This window comes from Leptopilina boulardi, unplaced genomic scaffold, assembly GCF_019393585.1.
Source record: "Leptopilina boulardi isolate dan_hultmark-lab unplaced genomic scaffold, ZJU_Lbou_2.1 LbouV2_210, whole genome shotgun sequence".
NCBI classification, from domain to species: Eukaryota; Metazoa; Arthropoda; class Insecta; order Hymenoptera; family Figitidae; genus Leptopilina; species Leptopilina boulardi.
Window position 1 is genome coordinate 1,063,965 of NW_026137764.1, and position 17,146 is coordinate 1,081,110.

At 27.4% G+C, this 17,146-nt stretch overlaps 1 protein-coding gene across 1 annotated transcript in view; it reads right to left on the bottom strand.

The window, feature by feature from the left end:
- LOC127278718 (acetylcholine receptor subunit alpha-like 1) overlaps nt 1–14,813 on the bottom strand; it is a 256,681-nt gene extending 241,868 nt beyond the window's left edge. The window contains exons 1-2 of the mRNA XM_051300547.1: nt 14,621–14,813; nt 13,590–13,800 (exon numbers count right to left, since the gene is read on the bottom strand). The gene's annotated coding sequence lies outside the window, so the exon portion shown is untranslated. The remainder of the gene's footprint in view (nt 1–13,589; nt 13,801–14,620) is intronic.
- Nucleotides 14,814–17,146: the final 2,333 nt, after the last annotated feature.

Below are 17,146 nucleotides of genomic sequence, written 5' to 3' on the forward strand. Positions count from 1 at the left end.
GTACACTGAACAACCCCCAGTTAAGAACTTAATCTCTCTGAACGCGAACAACATTGTCAGTGTCTAATTGCGAGTTGCCTTTTATAAAACTATATGGTCGAGAACAATTATTCTTCAAATAAGCTGAGTGTTTACCAGATTTTAGAAATATCTATATTTTATCCTACTATAATCATTTTTCAACAATGTCAACATAAAATAATTTTCTGATAAATTATATTTATCTACTTCAATATAATTAAAGTAAAGAAAATTAACTAGCGAAAATAATTTGAAAAATTCATTGAAGATTTTAATAAATTTAATCACTTTTCAGTTAGTTGTAAGTACCAACGTCAAGAAAATTTATTGGTCAATATAGATATATATAGTTGAAATGATGCTTCAATTCAATCGACCCTAAGAAGGATTACAAATAGATGGATACTAGTCATACATGTCAACCAGGAAATTAGATATCATCTCAGAATCCAGACGATCCATCAGCAACTAATTTCATTATTGATTCCCAAGATGAAGTGCTAGTTTCACGAAGGGATGGAAAACCTCAAGTAATTTTATGACGTTTTCCCGTTTCCTGATTAGTTTAGGAAATAAGGAAAACCAGTTCAATTATTGTCTTTAAATCCATAGTTGAAATTAATCTAACTAAATGAAAGTATAATTTTTGTAATTTGTTAATGATTGTTTATGCAAATTGTCTACGTTATGATAAATAGATATGGAGAATACTCAGCCATATATTAAATAATAAAAAAATTAATTATAAATAAATATTTCATGGTATGCAGTTAATGACCAAGTTTATCGTATTTTCTCTGGTTTTAAGAATCAGTTAGAATTTTATTTAGCCGTAAGCAAATCAAAGGCGTTTAAGTGCTAAATCTTGAGATGATGAAACATTTAGTATCGTGCCTCTTGAAAGTCATGTATTCAGATGCCAAGGATCTTGATGGCATGCACCCAAATGACAATTTTCGAAAGGTCAAAGGACAAATATAATTCTCTCACTTGTGCCAAATAACAACTCCTCAAACAAGCCGCCAATTAATATTTAAAGGACACAATTTTGAGAAATCTTTCGAGTGCCAAAACCACTTAATGTTAATGGATCAGTTCGTTTTTGATGTTAGGAAATATAAGATTAAAGAGGACGTAAAGCGGAAAATGAAATATTTAAGTAGCTGATTCCCTGTGGCAGAGAAGTGAACTGGCATTTTGTTCGGAATTTAAATTCGGCCTCTCTAAACCTGTATTAACTTCAGACTGTATAATCGTTGAATCCTTCATTTCTTCTTTCGTTCCCGAGGCTCTTCTGTTGAACCTTTAATCTACAGGGTAGATCTGTCAAACCCAGCCTGTTACAGCGTGCGAGGGAGAATTTCTAACGAAACTCTTCTGAACCACTGAATCGACCTGAATTTTTCAACAGTTCATCACTTGAAGTTGCCTAATATCAACTATTTCATCAAATATACAACAATCATCAAAACAATCAATTTTCCTAATTTCCTTAGCTATTCACATCTTTGCGTTAAACATTTACAGTATATACTTTTTCTCTCATCTGCGAAATGATAGGTACTTGAAATAAAAAGAACCAATAATAAACCTATAAGACATTCATTCATCTAATTTACGTGTTATTAAACGGAAGTCATTATGAATAATATCATATAGCAAACCCTGATATTCTTTAAAATCCAATTAAAAATTATTGCCACCTTGACGAAAATCAACAGAGTAGAATACTAATTTAGCTTGTGAAAACTTAAACTCATCTACATTCGAGACTGATAAAGACCTGCATCACTTAAAACAAACATTTTCACCAAGTTTTGAGTTACAAAGAGAAATCAGAATGAGCGTATACTTGGAATAATCCGGGCTTTACTAAATACGAAAGTTGTGAAAGCTAGTAGATAACGATATAACCTATCAGACAGCGAAGAGGATTAAAACAGAGAGACGTAGACAAATTATCAAAAAAAAAAAAAAAAAAAATCATAATCCGCTAAAGATCAAAATAACCGCAACGAAAGCCTCTCTATTTGGAAAAAAAAAATTTGCTAATCATACAGCACTAAATTTATGAACAATTTAATTTTAATTTATTGTTTATGAAAAATATTAGTTGTTTATAATTAACTTAATTATTTAAATTAATCATTACTTGTTGAAATGAGATTGTACTACGTTAACAACAAGAACGAGAGTATAGTTTTTTTAATTATTTACGATAATGTTGCAAAGTGATTTTTACAGTCAAAATTTTTACAACAAATACAAATAAACTTCTTCTATGCATGAACTTAAGTTAAAAATATATTAAACATTTTGTCAAACTAAACGTGTTTATGGCTACACTGATACCAAATGTACAAACCTACTTCAATGTGTCTGACTAAAATTCACTTTTACTAATACAAAATTAGGACGCATGAATAAGTTCTAAAAATCATTAGTTGTGAATTTTCATTTTATAGAATTTCATTTGATATAATTATTTTTGAGACAAATTTTTATTTGTTCAAATTATTGTTTTGCAGAATTTTCATTAAACCGATTTTCTATATTACAAAATTCACTTCACAGAATTTTCATTTAACATAATAGCCATTTTAATGAATTTTTATTAGGTAGAATTTCATTGCATAGAATTTTCTTTTAGATGAATTTACATTTTTTCGAATTCTTATTTGATAGAATTTTTATATAACCAATTTTTCCTACTACAAAAGTTTTACTTAACCGAAAAATCATTTAACAGAATTTCTAATTAAAAGAATTCTTATAGGGTAAGTGTACTAATTACGGCGAGTGCACCAATTACGGCGCGTTCATAAAAAATAACTATTATTACTATTATATTTAATATAACTGTTGCCAAATGATTAAAAAAAATTATTTCAATCTTTTTTTGATACAAATACTTATAAAGATGCACATTTAAACAATTATTAATTTAATTATTTGAGATCAAATTTTTTTTCCGCGCCGCAATTGAAACATTTTTAAGATTTCCATTGGCTTCAATTTCGGCGGGCAAAGTATCTTCAAAATACACGTAATTTTGGTCACCGAAATTGATACACCGAAACTGATACAAACTCGCCGCAATAGAAAATTACAGTATTAGTTTTAATTTCTCATATTTGTTTAAATAATCGATTTTTATAGAGTTAAAATTTTTTTTTAATATCTTTAATATCTTCTCAAAATCATTTGAAATGTCCATTATAAAATTTACGAAAATAAAAAGTCGAATATTTTTTTTTCTTTTTACATAGATTTGATCAAAATTTTTTATATAAATCACTCAATTTCTTAAAAAACTCTTTTTCCCTTTCTAAAGTTTACGATTTTTTTTCATTGAAAACTGTTAATAACAAAAGTAATTTGATTTTAGTAAATAGGTGAAATAATTATTTAAAGATTTTCTCATACAGTTAATTGTTTGCTAGGGGCGTCGTTTTGAAATAGAATGTCTCATATATATATAACTATAGTTTGCGAAATACCATCGATTCTAACATTGTATGTTAATTACTGTAATTTAGTAGCTTCTATAACCACAACTATTAACATATATCAGAGGTCGATTATATACCAAAATTATTTCTTAACCCGTTAAAAAATAAAATAACCGCTGATTTACAATGCTTAACCTATACCAACAATTCAACGCGCGCAGACACAAAACTTTCGAGCATCTCATATGGGAAAACCAAGTTTGGTATGTTTCATCACGGAATTCAGTCTGCTTCGATCTATCCGAATTCCCCAATGCACACAAATCTGTAACACCCTGCGTAATTCGACGAGATGCGAATTCCCGTACGTGCAGCTTAACTATATAGAATCCGCTACAAATATATTGTGTCGAATAGGACGTTTGGTATAGAAATTGGCTAGGTCTCTCAAATTTCAAGTCAAGAGTACACCTATTTATTTATTTATATTTCCCTTATTGATTTTACACTCCAAATCGAATAACTCATAATAATGAAATTAATTAAATCCTGCATTATTATTATTATTATTATTATTATTATTATTATTATTATTATTATTATTATTTCTACATCACTAACATTCTTTACACTTTAGTCTTAATTTTAATAGTAAATTTTTTTCTCCCTTAGACACTGAGAAAAAAAATTTATTTGATTCAAATAATCGGTTACTTGACTATTATCAAATAAATATTAATTTGTATCAAATAATTATTATTTGAATCAATTAAATGGTGGTACCTATTTGTTTTAAATACAGAAATTATTGGTTCAAATACAGTTTATTTAATTTAAAAAAATTTTCACAAAATTATTGAAATTTGAATGTAAAAAAAAAAGTTGTTGTACTTAATTACCTAATTAATCAAAAAATTTTAACCCTTGGAGAATTACATTCTAAACTGGAAGTTTGAAGCTGTCAGGAAAGATTAATTCATTATTTATGTACCTAATGAAACTAAGGTGAATTCAAGTTTTAGCCCATCATTTTGTTAAATCACCCCCATTAAAACAGTAATCGAGGAACAGGCAGAGTTCTCCTTCTGAAGTAAATCAATTAAGACTGGAATGTGATCTCGTGAAAGTTTTTGTTGTCTGTTGTTTATATCTGTACAACGAGTGTTTTTTGTTTTACGTGAAAGCAAAAGAATTTCAATTATTCTCACATGACTATACATACTGTATATAGGAATAAAGACTATATGAAACGCAATCTGGTTTGATTCAACGAAAAAAGAATGTATACACCCGATCAGTCAAAAATTGCCAGCGGCTTTCAACTCTGATTAGAAACTTTTGTTTTTTATTTACATGAAACAACAACATATTTTAGTAGCCGATATATAAAAAAAATTCACAAAACCGTATACATGGTGTCTACAATTTTGGGCGGACCAAATTCCCGTCTATATCCCGGTTCCCCTTTTATTAATAAAACATCAACTTAATTATTTATTAATGACCCAAGAGTCTTTCTCTATGAAGGAAAAAAAATTATTTGATCTGATCGAAGCGATCGATTACTTATCAATCAAATAAATAATTATTTAAACCAAATTATTTTTATTGAAATCAAATAAACTGTATTCAAATCAATAATTTCGGCATTAAAAACAAATACCATTTACTTGACATTTTTTTTTACTGTATTGAAAAAAATCATTCGTTTCGCAAAATAGAAATTAAATGTTTCAATTAAAATTTAATTTAAATCAAATCAAATAAAGTTTTAGTTTACTGAAATGAAAAAAATTATTTCAATTTTCAAAATATAACTAAATATTTCAATAAACAAAAGTATCATTCGATTTCGACTGGTAAAATGAAAAATTTTCAAGAAGCCAACTAAAATTGTAATTACTGAAATTACAATTTCACGCAAATACCAATGAGACATTCATATAAATTAATACTGAATATGGAGAATATTGATTTTAAAATACCAAAACGTTTATGAAAAAAATGCATAAATTTTAAAATACAAAAATTATTTTTCCAAGAGATAAAGAAAAATTGAAACAATAGCCACAATAATGACAATCTTCAATAAGAAATGAGAAGAAAAGAGATGGTTAGATCATGTAGAGGATAAGTGGGTGGTATTCTGGGATCAGGGTAATTAATGTGGTGTCACGCATCGGGCAACCTTCCATCTCGCGAGAATTGTCGAGGAAAACTCGCGCGCCACAAGATAAGCCAAAATCCCATTATAGTTCGTTGTAGATTCCCCTAAATAGTTGGTATCCACAAGTTTCAACAGGGGATAATGGCCAAGGCGGTTCTGGAGTTTAAATGAGAGTTCGCGCTCCATAAATTATTGTGTCCCTCTTTACATTCAGCTGCAAAGGGGTTCAAACAGGAAACTGCACAAGCGCACGTGTATGTATGTTCTAGTCACCATCCATGACTCTTTCAACGCAACGAAAACCACAATTTTCCCTATATGCATATTAACCAACTGAGAATCTTTGGACATTTTCTAATTTATTCATAGAATCTATGAATTATTTTCTCTGATATACAATTTTTTTCCTTTATGATTATATTTCTTCCTTTGCTTTCAAAAATTTATTTAAGGCCATGCTGTTTTTTTTATTTCATAATTATTTTATAGTTATATAATATAACTTACGGGAAACACTGAAAATATAATATATAGTGCATCTACAGAGGAAAATGGTTGATTTCCACGAGTATGGAGTTTGCAGTTTGAGGCGTAGCGAGCGCACGAATTTATATTATAAAACAAAATCAAATTCTTCATTTCTATCTATCAGCAACAACACCGGGAGGGAAAGTAACATTCCCTCCCGCTCGACGGAAAAGACATACTTTTCTCCCGCTATACAGGTAAGAAATAATGTACTTTCGGTGCGTGTGTTAGAAAAAAAATGTATTTGCTTCAAATATTCGGTTACTTGACTATTATAAAATAAATATTTACTTCAACCAAAAAATCTTTATTTAAATTAAATAGGGGAAGGTGGGGGAATTGGAGCCACTTAAGGACAATGATTAAAAAAACCAACTTATTGTTATAATAAAATATTGTTTTGGTCATTTTTTACGCCTTTTGTTATTTATCTTTAATTATAATTAATTAGAAATTAAGAACAAAAAAGTAAGTTTACAAAAAAAATGTTTCATAAAATGTTAAAAAAATTTTAGTAGAAAATCATTTGGATATAATTATTATTAATATTTATAAAAAAAAATATATATATATATAATCTAATCGATCGCGATTTTAAGAATTTCGGACACTCCAGGGACAAAAATTTGTCTAAAATGTCAAAAAAATTTAAACACTTTGAAATATTTTTGTTCGCGAATTAAAAGAATCGAGCACTTCAGAAGTTATTTACACTTGAAATGAGCAAACATCAAATAAAGGAAATATAATATTTAACACGGACATTACATTTATAAAATTATCACACACAAGTCAAAACAGGTCAAAACACGAATTGCAACTGATTTAATTATCCTTGGGATTTTCCAACCACATTGTTTATGATCTTCGGTCTAAGGTATACTGTTTGTACTTCAATGTAAACATACAGCTCAGGGACGCGGTTTTAAAGATAATTCCAAAACATATTTAAAATAGATAGGGGAGAGCGGGGCAAAGCCGCTATGCGGGGCAAAGGCGTTTTTCGAAATATCTTCATTCTTTCTAATCTATTACCATTTTCGTTAACAGTTTATTATTAATACGATTAAAGCAATAGATTGGAAAAGAAACAGCTAAAAAATATTAAATATATTAGGAAATATAACATAAAAATAGTTTTTGCAAGGAAGAGATGAAAATTTCGTTGATCGAAGATTCAAATTTAAAAAATTGTTTTAAGCACTTAGATCTTAAAAACTTTTTGCTTGAATAAATGAAACATTTATCTACACGATCTGCATGAAATTTAAGTTTTATTTTTTATTTAAATAAATTAAATTTTAAAAATAAAAAATGTATGTCATTGGGGGCAAAGCCGTTTAAAAACTGTTTCGTAAAAACAGTTGAAAATGAAAATCTGCATTACCTTCATATTTAAAGTTTTTCTAACTTCACATGAATCAAGTGTCAACAAATATTAACCTGATTTTTTAACCAAAACATAAATTAAAATTAATAAATTAATATTAAATAAAATAATATTAAATAATTGTTTTTATTTATTTTCAAAAATTACATATTTCAATTTAATTATTTTTTATTATTAGTGTTATTAGCTTACATTACTTATATTATTATGTTACATTATTTCACAAAATTAAATAAAATAAAGGAAATTAGTTATTTTTATGTAAAAAATCTGTGTTTATTATATAATATATTAAAATAGTATAATTTTAAAATAATATTTCATTTAGAACATAAATTAATTTATTAGTATTCAAATTTATTATTAACATTAAAAAAATGATAAATTTTATGTAAATATAATATTAATATTTCATATTTTCGCGCCGTTATTTAAATTATTTTTGAATTTGAACAGTCGGTAAAGTATACTTTTCAACGAAAAAGTGAAGAGTTGAATTCAAAATGTGAGGTTAAAAATACAAGTATTGATATTCTTTATAAAATAACTTAAAACTCTTTAAAAAATATATAAAATACTTATGTTTCAAAGATATTAGGTCATTTACTGCAACTTCGTACAGTTTTAACGGCTATAATTTTCTACCTTTAAAAAATATAAGCAAAAACGTCGCTGCCCCGCCATACGGGGCAAAGCCGTTTTTTTGCATTTCTTTGAAAATAATTAAATTAATTAATCAAGCTTATAATAAATTAAATAATTACTATTGAAATTTGTTATTAATTAGTTTTAGATGAAATAGAAAAAAAAATCACGTCAATTGAAGGTGTAATAACAAAAATATTTATAAATAAATGTTACATCAGCGGCTTTGCCCCGCTCTCCCCTACTTTTAAATCATAATTTTTAATTTATAAATAATATTTCACTGACTAAATTGTCTTTGGGATTTTGAATTTTGGGGAAAAATGTTAACGCAAAATGTAAAAGTGACATTTTGTTAATTATCAGTAAAAAAAATAAATTTTTGACATTATATTAAATAATATTAGTCAGGATAGGAGTGAATAAATTTGCTAGTGTTAGGGTTTGAAATAGTATTCTCCTTCTCAAACTTATTTTCTAAAGTTTTTAATAAAATTTAATTTCGAATGTAATATTATTAAAACATTGCAAAAGTTTGCTGAGACAAAAAAATATAATAATTTGTCTAGAAAAGTATTTTTTTTTGTTCTAAATCCTTAATCATAATAGTTGTATTTGAACTTCATCGACGTAAAAAAATGTTTAATTTTCACTAAAATCTTTATAATAAAATGTATCTGATACTTAGGAATAATAATAATTTGAAATCGGAAATGAAAAAGAAATGGGTGAACTAGAACTAAAAATATAAGAATGTCATTGTTAAAAGAAATTGAAGTACTGCATTAATAAATGTTTAATATTAAACATATCGATTTGTATTTCTATCAATTTCTTCTGCTTAACAAGATTCACAGATTTCTCTAACGACCTTTAAGAATTTTCCATTTTTCCTGCCAAAATCTTCTCATTATTTTTAAGTCCCTTCATATTTTTCTTCTTCCACCCAAAATCACTAAGGAGCTTACAATTGATATTGAATTCCAATGTTTTCCAATCAATTAGAATACACTTAAAAGCGGCAATTATTTTTCCATTATTCTCTCATTTTCTTAGCAAACTTTAAAAGCTGAATATCGTAATACTTATAAAAGAAAAAATTACTTGAAAATAAATTATTCAAAATTAAAGTAAAAATAATAGATTTAAATATGCAATTATTTTTAACCATAGAATAAAAATACAGTAAAAACAAATTATTAATTTCAGTAATCGGTTAACCTACTCCGAAAAAGTGAAAATCCCATATTGAATCGCACTTTTATTACTATTATTAAAATTAAACGAATTAAAGAGGTTCTGTCTGACTAAAATTGCCTTTCACTACTAATTCTAGCAACATACAAGTATAAGACAAGACTTACTGTACATACCTGAAGGTATGAACGTTCAAATAAACGAAATCATTTTTTTGATCTATACATTTTTAAAAAATTACTACAGCAATGAAAAATAAAAAAGTATATTAAATATTTAATAAATCAATCTAATTATATTTTTTTTTTGCCTCTGATACTAAAATTACTAATTAAATACGTTTTTTGGAATAAAATTAACAACACTATATAGATAAAAATACTTGGTTCAAATACAATTCATTTAATTCAAATAAAAATTATTTGGTTCATGTAAATATTTATTTACTGTATAAAACTTTCCATGACTATTAATTAAAACAAAATATTAATTTGAAAAATTTTTGATTGAATATGATATTCACTAATTTATTTATTAAAAAATACTTTTAACCCTAACAGAAACTACATTTTGCTACTGATAAAAAAAATTACAAGTATTCAGCAAAATTCTTCTTTACTAAAAGTAAATTTTACTATACTGAATAAGAAAATTAAAGAATCTTAAAAAAGTTTTTATTTCAGTAAAACTGACTCTTACCACTGGATATAAAATTTTTAATAATTCTTCAGTTTTGTCTAACTGAATCTGTCTTTTATTATCTAAAGCAGATAAGGGAGTGTTAAAAATAATATCTAAGATAAGATATAAAGTTGAAAGTGTGTATAAAAATTGACTAATGCTCATATATAGGGGAAGGGGGCCTTAAGAAATAAGCTTACACTTAAACTTGAACGACCACAGTACAATAATTTTTCAAACATTACCTACAATTTTTAATTTTACACATACATAAATAAAATACACTGAAGAAAAATTTAGTTGATTAAAATAATCGGATAAAGTCAAATAAATATTTATTTGTATTACACTGAGAAAAATGTTTAGTATCATCCACCAAAGTTTGGTTCTCTCTACCAAATTTTTTATTTGATATATGTGCAACTAATCCGTTTGGTTCGGGCTACTAAATTTTTTCGTTGAATCATTTTGTTCGGTCTACCAAATTTTTTGTTTTGCACAACTAACTTATTGTTTTTAAGCAAACAAAAAATTTAGTTAAATGAAAATTTTTTTTTTGTTTTCTCAACCAACTTATTTTTTTGTTTCACCCTTTTCTCTTTATATAACCTACCTATGCCTACTTAAATTAATTTCTATCGCGGAAAAAACCTAACACTGCTGGGGCTCGAACCCTCAGACTACGCAACGCTAGTCGAGAACGCTGACCACTACTCTACGAATCCTACTAACAATTTGAGATTAAATCATTTTCACAATTTATAAAAGCTGGAAAAAAACTTTCGTTCTTGTAACAAGTTTTATTTATTTATTTTCACTACACAAACTTTTTTTTTAAAAAAATGTCTGAAAAACATAAAAACTTCAACACTGAAACTTCACGACGCGAACGACATATGGTTATCCCGTGAATGGGAAGCGACGCCATATTTACGAGAAGAGCGCGTGCGCAATACAGCATGTCAGCTATTTAGTACTGGGAACCAAACTATTTAGTTCGTAAACATGAAAGCTTCAAATATATTTTTTGGTAGAGCCAACTAAACTTCCCGATTTATTGCCACTTTCTATTCTGTTGTGACAACCATATTTTAGTAACGCCAACTAAAAAAGCTCAACTAAATTATTTTCTTATTATTACGAAATTATTTTTCTCAGTGTAAATAATTATTATTTGAGTCATTTAAATGGTATTTGTTTCAAATACCATTTATTTAATTCAAATAAAAATTATTTGCTTCAAGTCTAAATATTTATTTGATAATAGTCAAGTAACCGATTATTTGAAGGAAATAATTTTTTTTTCAGAATTCTTGCGAATTACCATCTATTGACATCTGTCACCAATATCATCTTAACGAATTCTGATATCCAATAATTTATAAATGGACTCATACGTCTTAAGATATCCTGGGAAGAATAAAAAAAAACGTCATTAAAGTTTGAAAGGACGAAACAGTCAAGAGGTTTCTTAGTCAAGTGACTATGTCATTGCTTCCGGTGGAAATAAAGACGACTTTTGAAGTATTTGAATCCTTGCACCCAATGGAGTTCCATGCCTCAAAATGCAGACGCTGGATTTCCAAGCTCGACGAAGCAGACAACCAGTGAAGTAATGCAGAATGAGAAAATAATGGTACGAAAGAAGAAGAGGAGGAAGAAGAAGAAGAAACTAAAAAACGAATGCCTATGCCAAGACATCGCGATCTCAAGAGAACGACTGAAAATGGGATTTCACAAACAGTCTTCTACGAAGAATGCAATTTATCCCGGAATCCGCACATAGTGATACTGATGCAATTTTACTATTAAATAAATCTAAATTTTAAATCCCATTCGAATAAAATTTTACCTCTCATTTCTTTTCCATTATTTCTTTTTACATTTTATCAAATGCAATTTAATTACTTCATTTTATTAAATAAATTAAATGATGCGCGCTATTTTAATTTGAAATTGTAATTACTTATTAGTACAACTATTTAAGTTTCCTTTATGAATTATGTTTATATATAATATACATTGAGATGCTTTGCGAGTGAATAAATATAAAAAAATCTATATCCAAGTTCAATAGTTGATTTTATTTCTCGAAATAAGATATTTATCAACAAGTTCTTTCAATAAAACTTTAAATATCAGAAATTGAATGAAGTGAACAAAAATCTCGTATTGTTTCATGCCAAACAAATATACGAATAGAAAATCAAATATTTCATTAAGAGAATCAGAATTAAAAAATTCTCTATTAATTCTAAATAACTAGGTAAATTTAATTCAAAAAAAAAATCCTCAATGTATCAAGAAGTTTTTAATTCTTGAAAAAAACATTAATTTTACTCGTATAATGCTGACATTATAAAAAATTTCAATTATCAAACAATTCTTAACTTTGATACATGTATTACAATTTATTCGTACGAAAACTTTCTCAATGTAATCTTTAAAAAGAAATGAACAAAATACATTTCCCTTACCAACTAAACCGCACAGAGTGTAGACATGATATAAATTCTACGAATTCCACGCTCTACGAATATACAGTAAAAGCTTCTAGTTTTGTTGGACAAATATTATTTGTTCTCTAGCTCAACATGCCAATTTATCGTCTGGAAATAAAGTCCAGTACTCATTCGAATTTTCTTGGTGGCTTGAAAACGTCCTTGTGAGTAAAGTCTCTCGGGACGGAAATATAAGGTCGTAAATTTCACCCGATTTACTAGACGAGTTTCAACCCAGCATTAGCACTTTAGAGAGATACCTGGTGCGCATTTGGATGCTCCACTCGGAACGCATTCCTTATATCCTCAATTCAATGTGTAACCCGTCTCAACTCCCGACCCCAACTCATACTCGGTACACATATACATAGGAGCAATGCACACGTGTGCACGGAAATACATCTCGCCAATGCAAGCACGAAGAGCAGTTACTTCTGTGGCGAACATTAAAAGTGACATATCCATAGCTTCATTTCATAAATCACGATTCTTGATCAAACGACAGAACCCTATTGGTTTACGTTTATTGCATAGACAATCCGACACTTTTCCCCTTATACAAAATATATATATATATAATATATTTTTCACGAAATTCAAACTTTGTTTTTCAAGACGAAAATCATAATTGGAAATCAATATACACGAGATAAAAGAACAAATCATCATTCATGTATTACAAGTTTATATGTGTATACCGGAAATCCGTTCAAAGCCGAAAGGCATGAACTATGATTAATTAATAAATAATAACAAATCATAATTCTATTACTCCCTATGCGAAAAGAACTTCAATTTCACAAACAGAGTAATTCATTATAATCACCTCGAAATTTCATTTAAATAGAAATATCAACAAGACTGTACAAAAAAACAATGAATTAGGAAAAAAATATTAATAATAATCTGTTTTTAAATTACATAATAATAGATATCGTAGAAAAAAGGGCAAACATGTCTAGAATTAACCAAAACAGAAAAAGAGTTAAATAAAAAAAACGACTCACCGATCGCGGTTTTCCATGTAGAAACGATGGCGAAATTGTCACTTCGAGGCCACTCCCAGAGATCCCTCCCTCTTTATTGCACTTCTGCGGAGACCGTGAGTTATATTTTTGGAAAAAGACACTATTTTGAATAGTAGAGCAATATGCATGGTCCGCTGTTCTTCATCATCCTATTATCCTCCTTCTTGTCCTTCTGAATGTTACGGACGAACTGCAAAAATTAAAATAAGATAAAACTTATTTTCAAAAATATTCATTTTTTTAAAACATTAATCAGTTATTTAAATTTAATAAACAAAAATTTCCTTTAAAACTTCAGACACAAATAACTTAATAATTTATTATCATTTTCACCATTAACAAAAGATATTTTATAATGTAATTAAATGAATTATAAAACAATTTTTAAATTAGTTAGCTTTTTATAATAAATTTTCTTAATCTACAAAATCAACCATATAAATTATAATAAAAAAACTATATATTACTTGTATGAACTTTATAATAATTATAAACAATGTAATTGTTTAATTTATTGTTTTATTTATTTATATGTAATTGCTTATTTAAAAATAAGAAGAAATTGATATTGTAAAACTTGAAAAGTGTATAATGAAGAAAAAATGTTAACTTTATCTTATAGTAAAACAAAAAGGATTTTAAAAAAATTAAAGCGGGGTCTGTATTCATTACATGGACGGAGAATTTTGACCGTGACAACGTCTTTTTAATTAATTAAAATATATTTTATAAGATTTTTATTTAGTATTTATTTTGTACTTAAACACACTGAAAAACAATTTATTTGATTCAAATACTTGATTACTAGCCTATTATCAAATAAATATTTACTTGAACCAAATAATTTTTATTTGAATTAAATGAATTGTATTTCAACCAATAATTTTTGTATTTGAAACGAATACTATTTAATTGACTCAAATGACAATTATTTGATACAAATAAATATTTGATAGTGATCAAGTAACCGACAGTTTCGGTAGCCTTTTCCAATATATTAAAATATTTACCTTAATAGCGAGATTCTTTCAAACTAAATAGCCCTCGGAGATCCCTACTTTCAAGTTAAATTTCCATTCAGAAAATGTGAAAAATAACCGTAAAAATAGACCGAGTTCTAAAAAGTCTGAATGTGAAGAATTTTGTGTCCTTCTTACTTTTGCCCTTGTCTTTGAAGTACGTGACATCACAAGTCATCGAGGATAGAATCTGCAAAAAGAAAAATTAAAATACTGTCAGCGCTGTACTAACATGTAGTTAAATTTTTAACCGGTCGATAATATAGAAAGCTATAAAAAATTTCATTTCCAAATTTGACAAAAATAAGTGTGGCATCGAGACTAAACCTAAAGTAATCGAATAACACAAATATCTTGAAAATAAGACTTATAGTTTTCGAGAACTCGGTATCGATATGAACGCCAATTTTTCTGACTGACTCCCTAGACCTCGGAGTAAAACGTTGTCACGTCAAAACAACAAAATTTTAAACTACCAAAACAAAAAATTCATTTTTGTCTTGAAAAAAATGTGCCTAAAGTTCTGAAAGTTCAAAGGAACGAAATAATTTTTTTTTAAATACTACAACAATAAAAATAAAAAGGTAATAAATTATTCATTTATTTTTTTGAATACAGAAACCAATATTTTATAATAAAATTTGAAGTTTAAACAATGGTAAACAAATTTTTCGTTCATTTGAACGTTCAGAACTTCAGGCACATTAAAAAAAGAAATCATAATTTTAATAATTTTCTCCATAAAAAGAAAAAATTTTACTCTTAAAATTAAAAAAAAGTTATACATAAAAAAAACCTTTAAAAATAAATTGGTGGAAAATTCAAGTTCCTTACCAGTTACTGAAAGTAAATCTGCATCTGAGTACGAGTTTATTACTCAATTAGAAAAAATAATTAAACTTAATTCTAATTAGAATGAATTTTACATAATATACGTCTTATTTGATAAATTTTCTATTGAACAGTTTGAATTGATAATAATTGATGCAAATAATAAAGCAGCATCATAGATTAAGTCTAAAATAATTTTTTTTTTTTATTAAACATAGTTGGCAAAAAAGATTTTTTAACACTGTTTTTTGATTTGAATCGAGGTATAACATAAACAAGCCCCGCTAGAAGAGAACAGAATTGTGCAAAAATGTAAACAAGGTACACCGAAAACAAGCTACAACACAAAGTACACTTCTTTCCTGTGATGCTATTGCTATCAACATTTTTGCCAAACACATACAATTTGATTTAAAAACATATGCTCTATAGAATTTATATATAGGTAATAATTTATATTTTCTGTATAGCAAATTATTTTCAATCAATCCTTTTCACGCTCTTGGAAGAAATGTTAATTGTTCAATATATATAATTATTGTAATTCTGATAGTAACAATGCCCAATTTTCAATGATTTGTAAAAAAAATATAAACTTACGACGGTGTTTTTTCATCTTTTCTTCAATACAGCATTTATGTAGATTGACATTTTTTTATGTAACCATTACAATGTAAAAATGCTTGCTACCCTGTTGAAAATTCCTATGTGAGAACACATATGGGATCCCATCCAGGATCTCTTGTGAGTTCTTATGTGGGTTCCCGTACAGGTTCACACATAAGATCCTGTATGAAAAGGTTCCTGGGATGAACTTGCGTGAGATCAAGCGCACGATCTTATGTCTCTGTAAAAGCAATAACACAGGATCCCATGAGGTTTCCTGTGTAGGTTCCTATATGAACAACACGATAAATAGGAACACACATGGGATCTTATCCGAGATCTTGTATGAGTTCTTACATAGGTTCTCACATATAAGAAGATTAATAGCATATATATAAAAGCATTCTATAAAATCTTATTAAGCTGCTATTAATCTTCTTATATGTGAGAACCTATGTAAGAACTCATACAAGATCTCGGATAAGATCCCATGTGTGTTCCTATTTATCGTGTTGTTCATATAGGAACCTACACAGGAAACCTCATGGGATCCTGTGTTATTGCTTTTACAGAGACATAAGATCGTGCGCTTGATCTCACGCAAGTTCATCCCAGGAACCTTTTCATACAGGATCTTATGTGTGAACCTGTATGGGAACCCACATAAGAACTCACAAGAGATCCTGGATGGGATCCCATATGTGTTCTCACATAGGAATTTTCAACAGGGTACAGTCGATTTGTCAGGAGAACTATAACAAGAAAAGAACAAAACATATAACATAAAAAACATTTCAATAATATAGTAATATCACAATAATAAAAAAATATAAATTATATTAATTATGAACTTATTTCAGATTATATGTAATACTTAACAAGATAATTTTCAAAATATATAAATTTTAAACAAAATTAATCATTGACTGCCGTCATTATATGATAGTAACCTTTAGATATTACAATTCACAATAAATTGGAAATCAATAAAATGTAATTCTTTTAAAATGTTCAAGAAAAATCTAATATAATATTATTTTGTCATTAATATCTTAAGTATTAGGCGTTCCAGTTTCACTT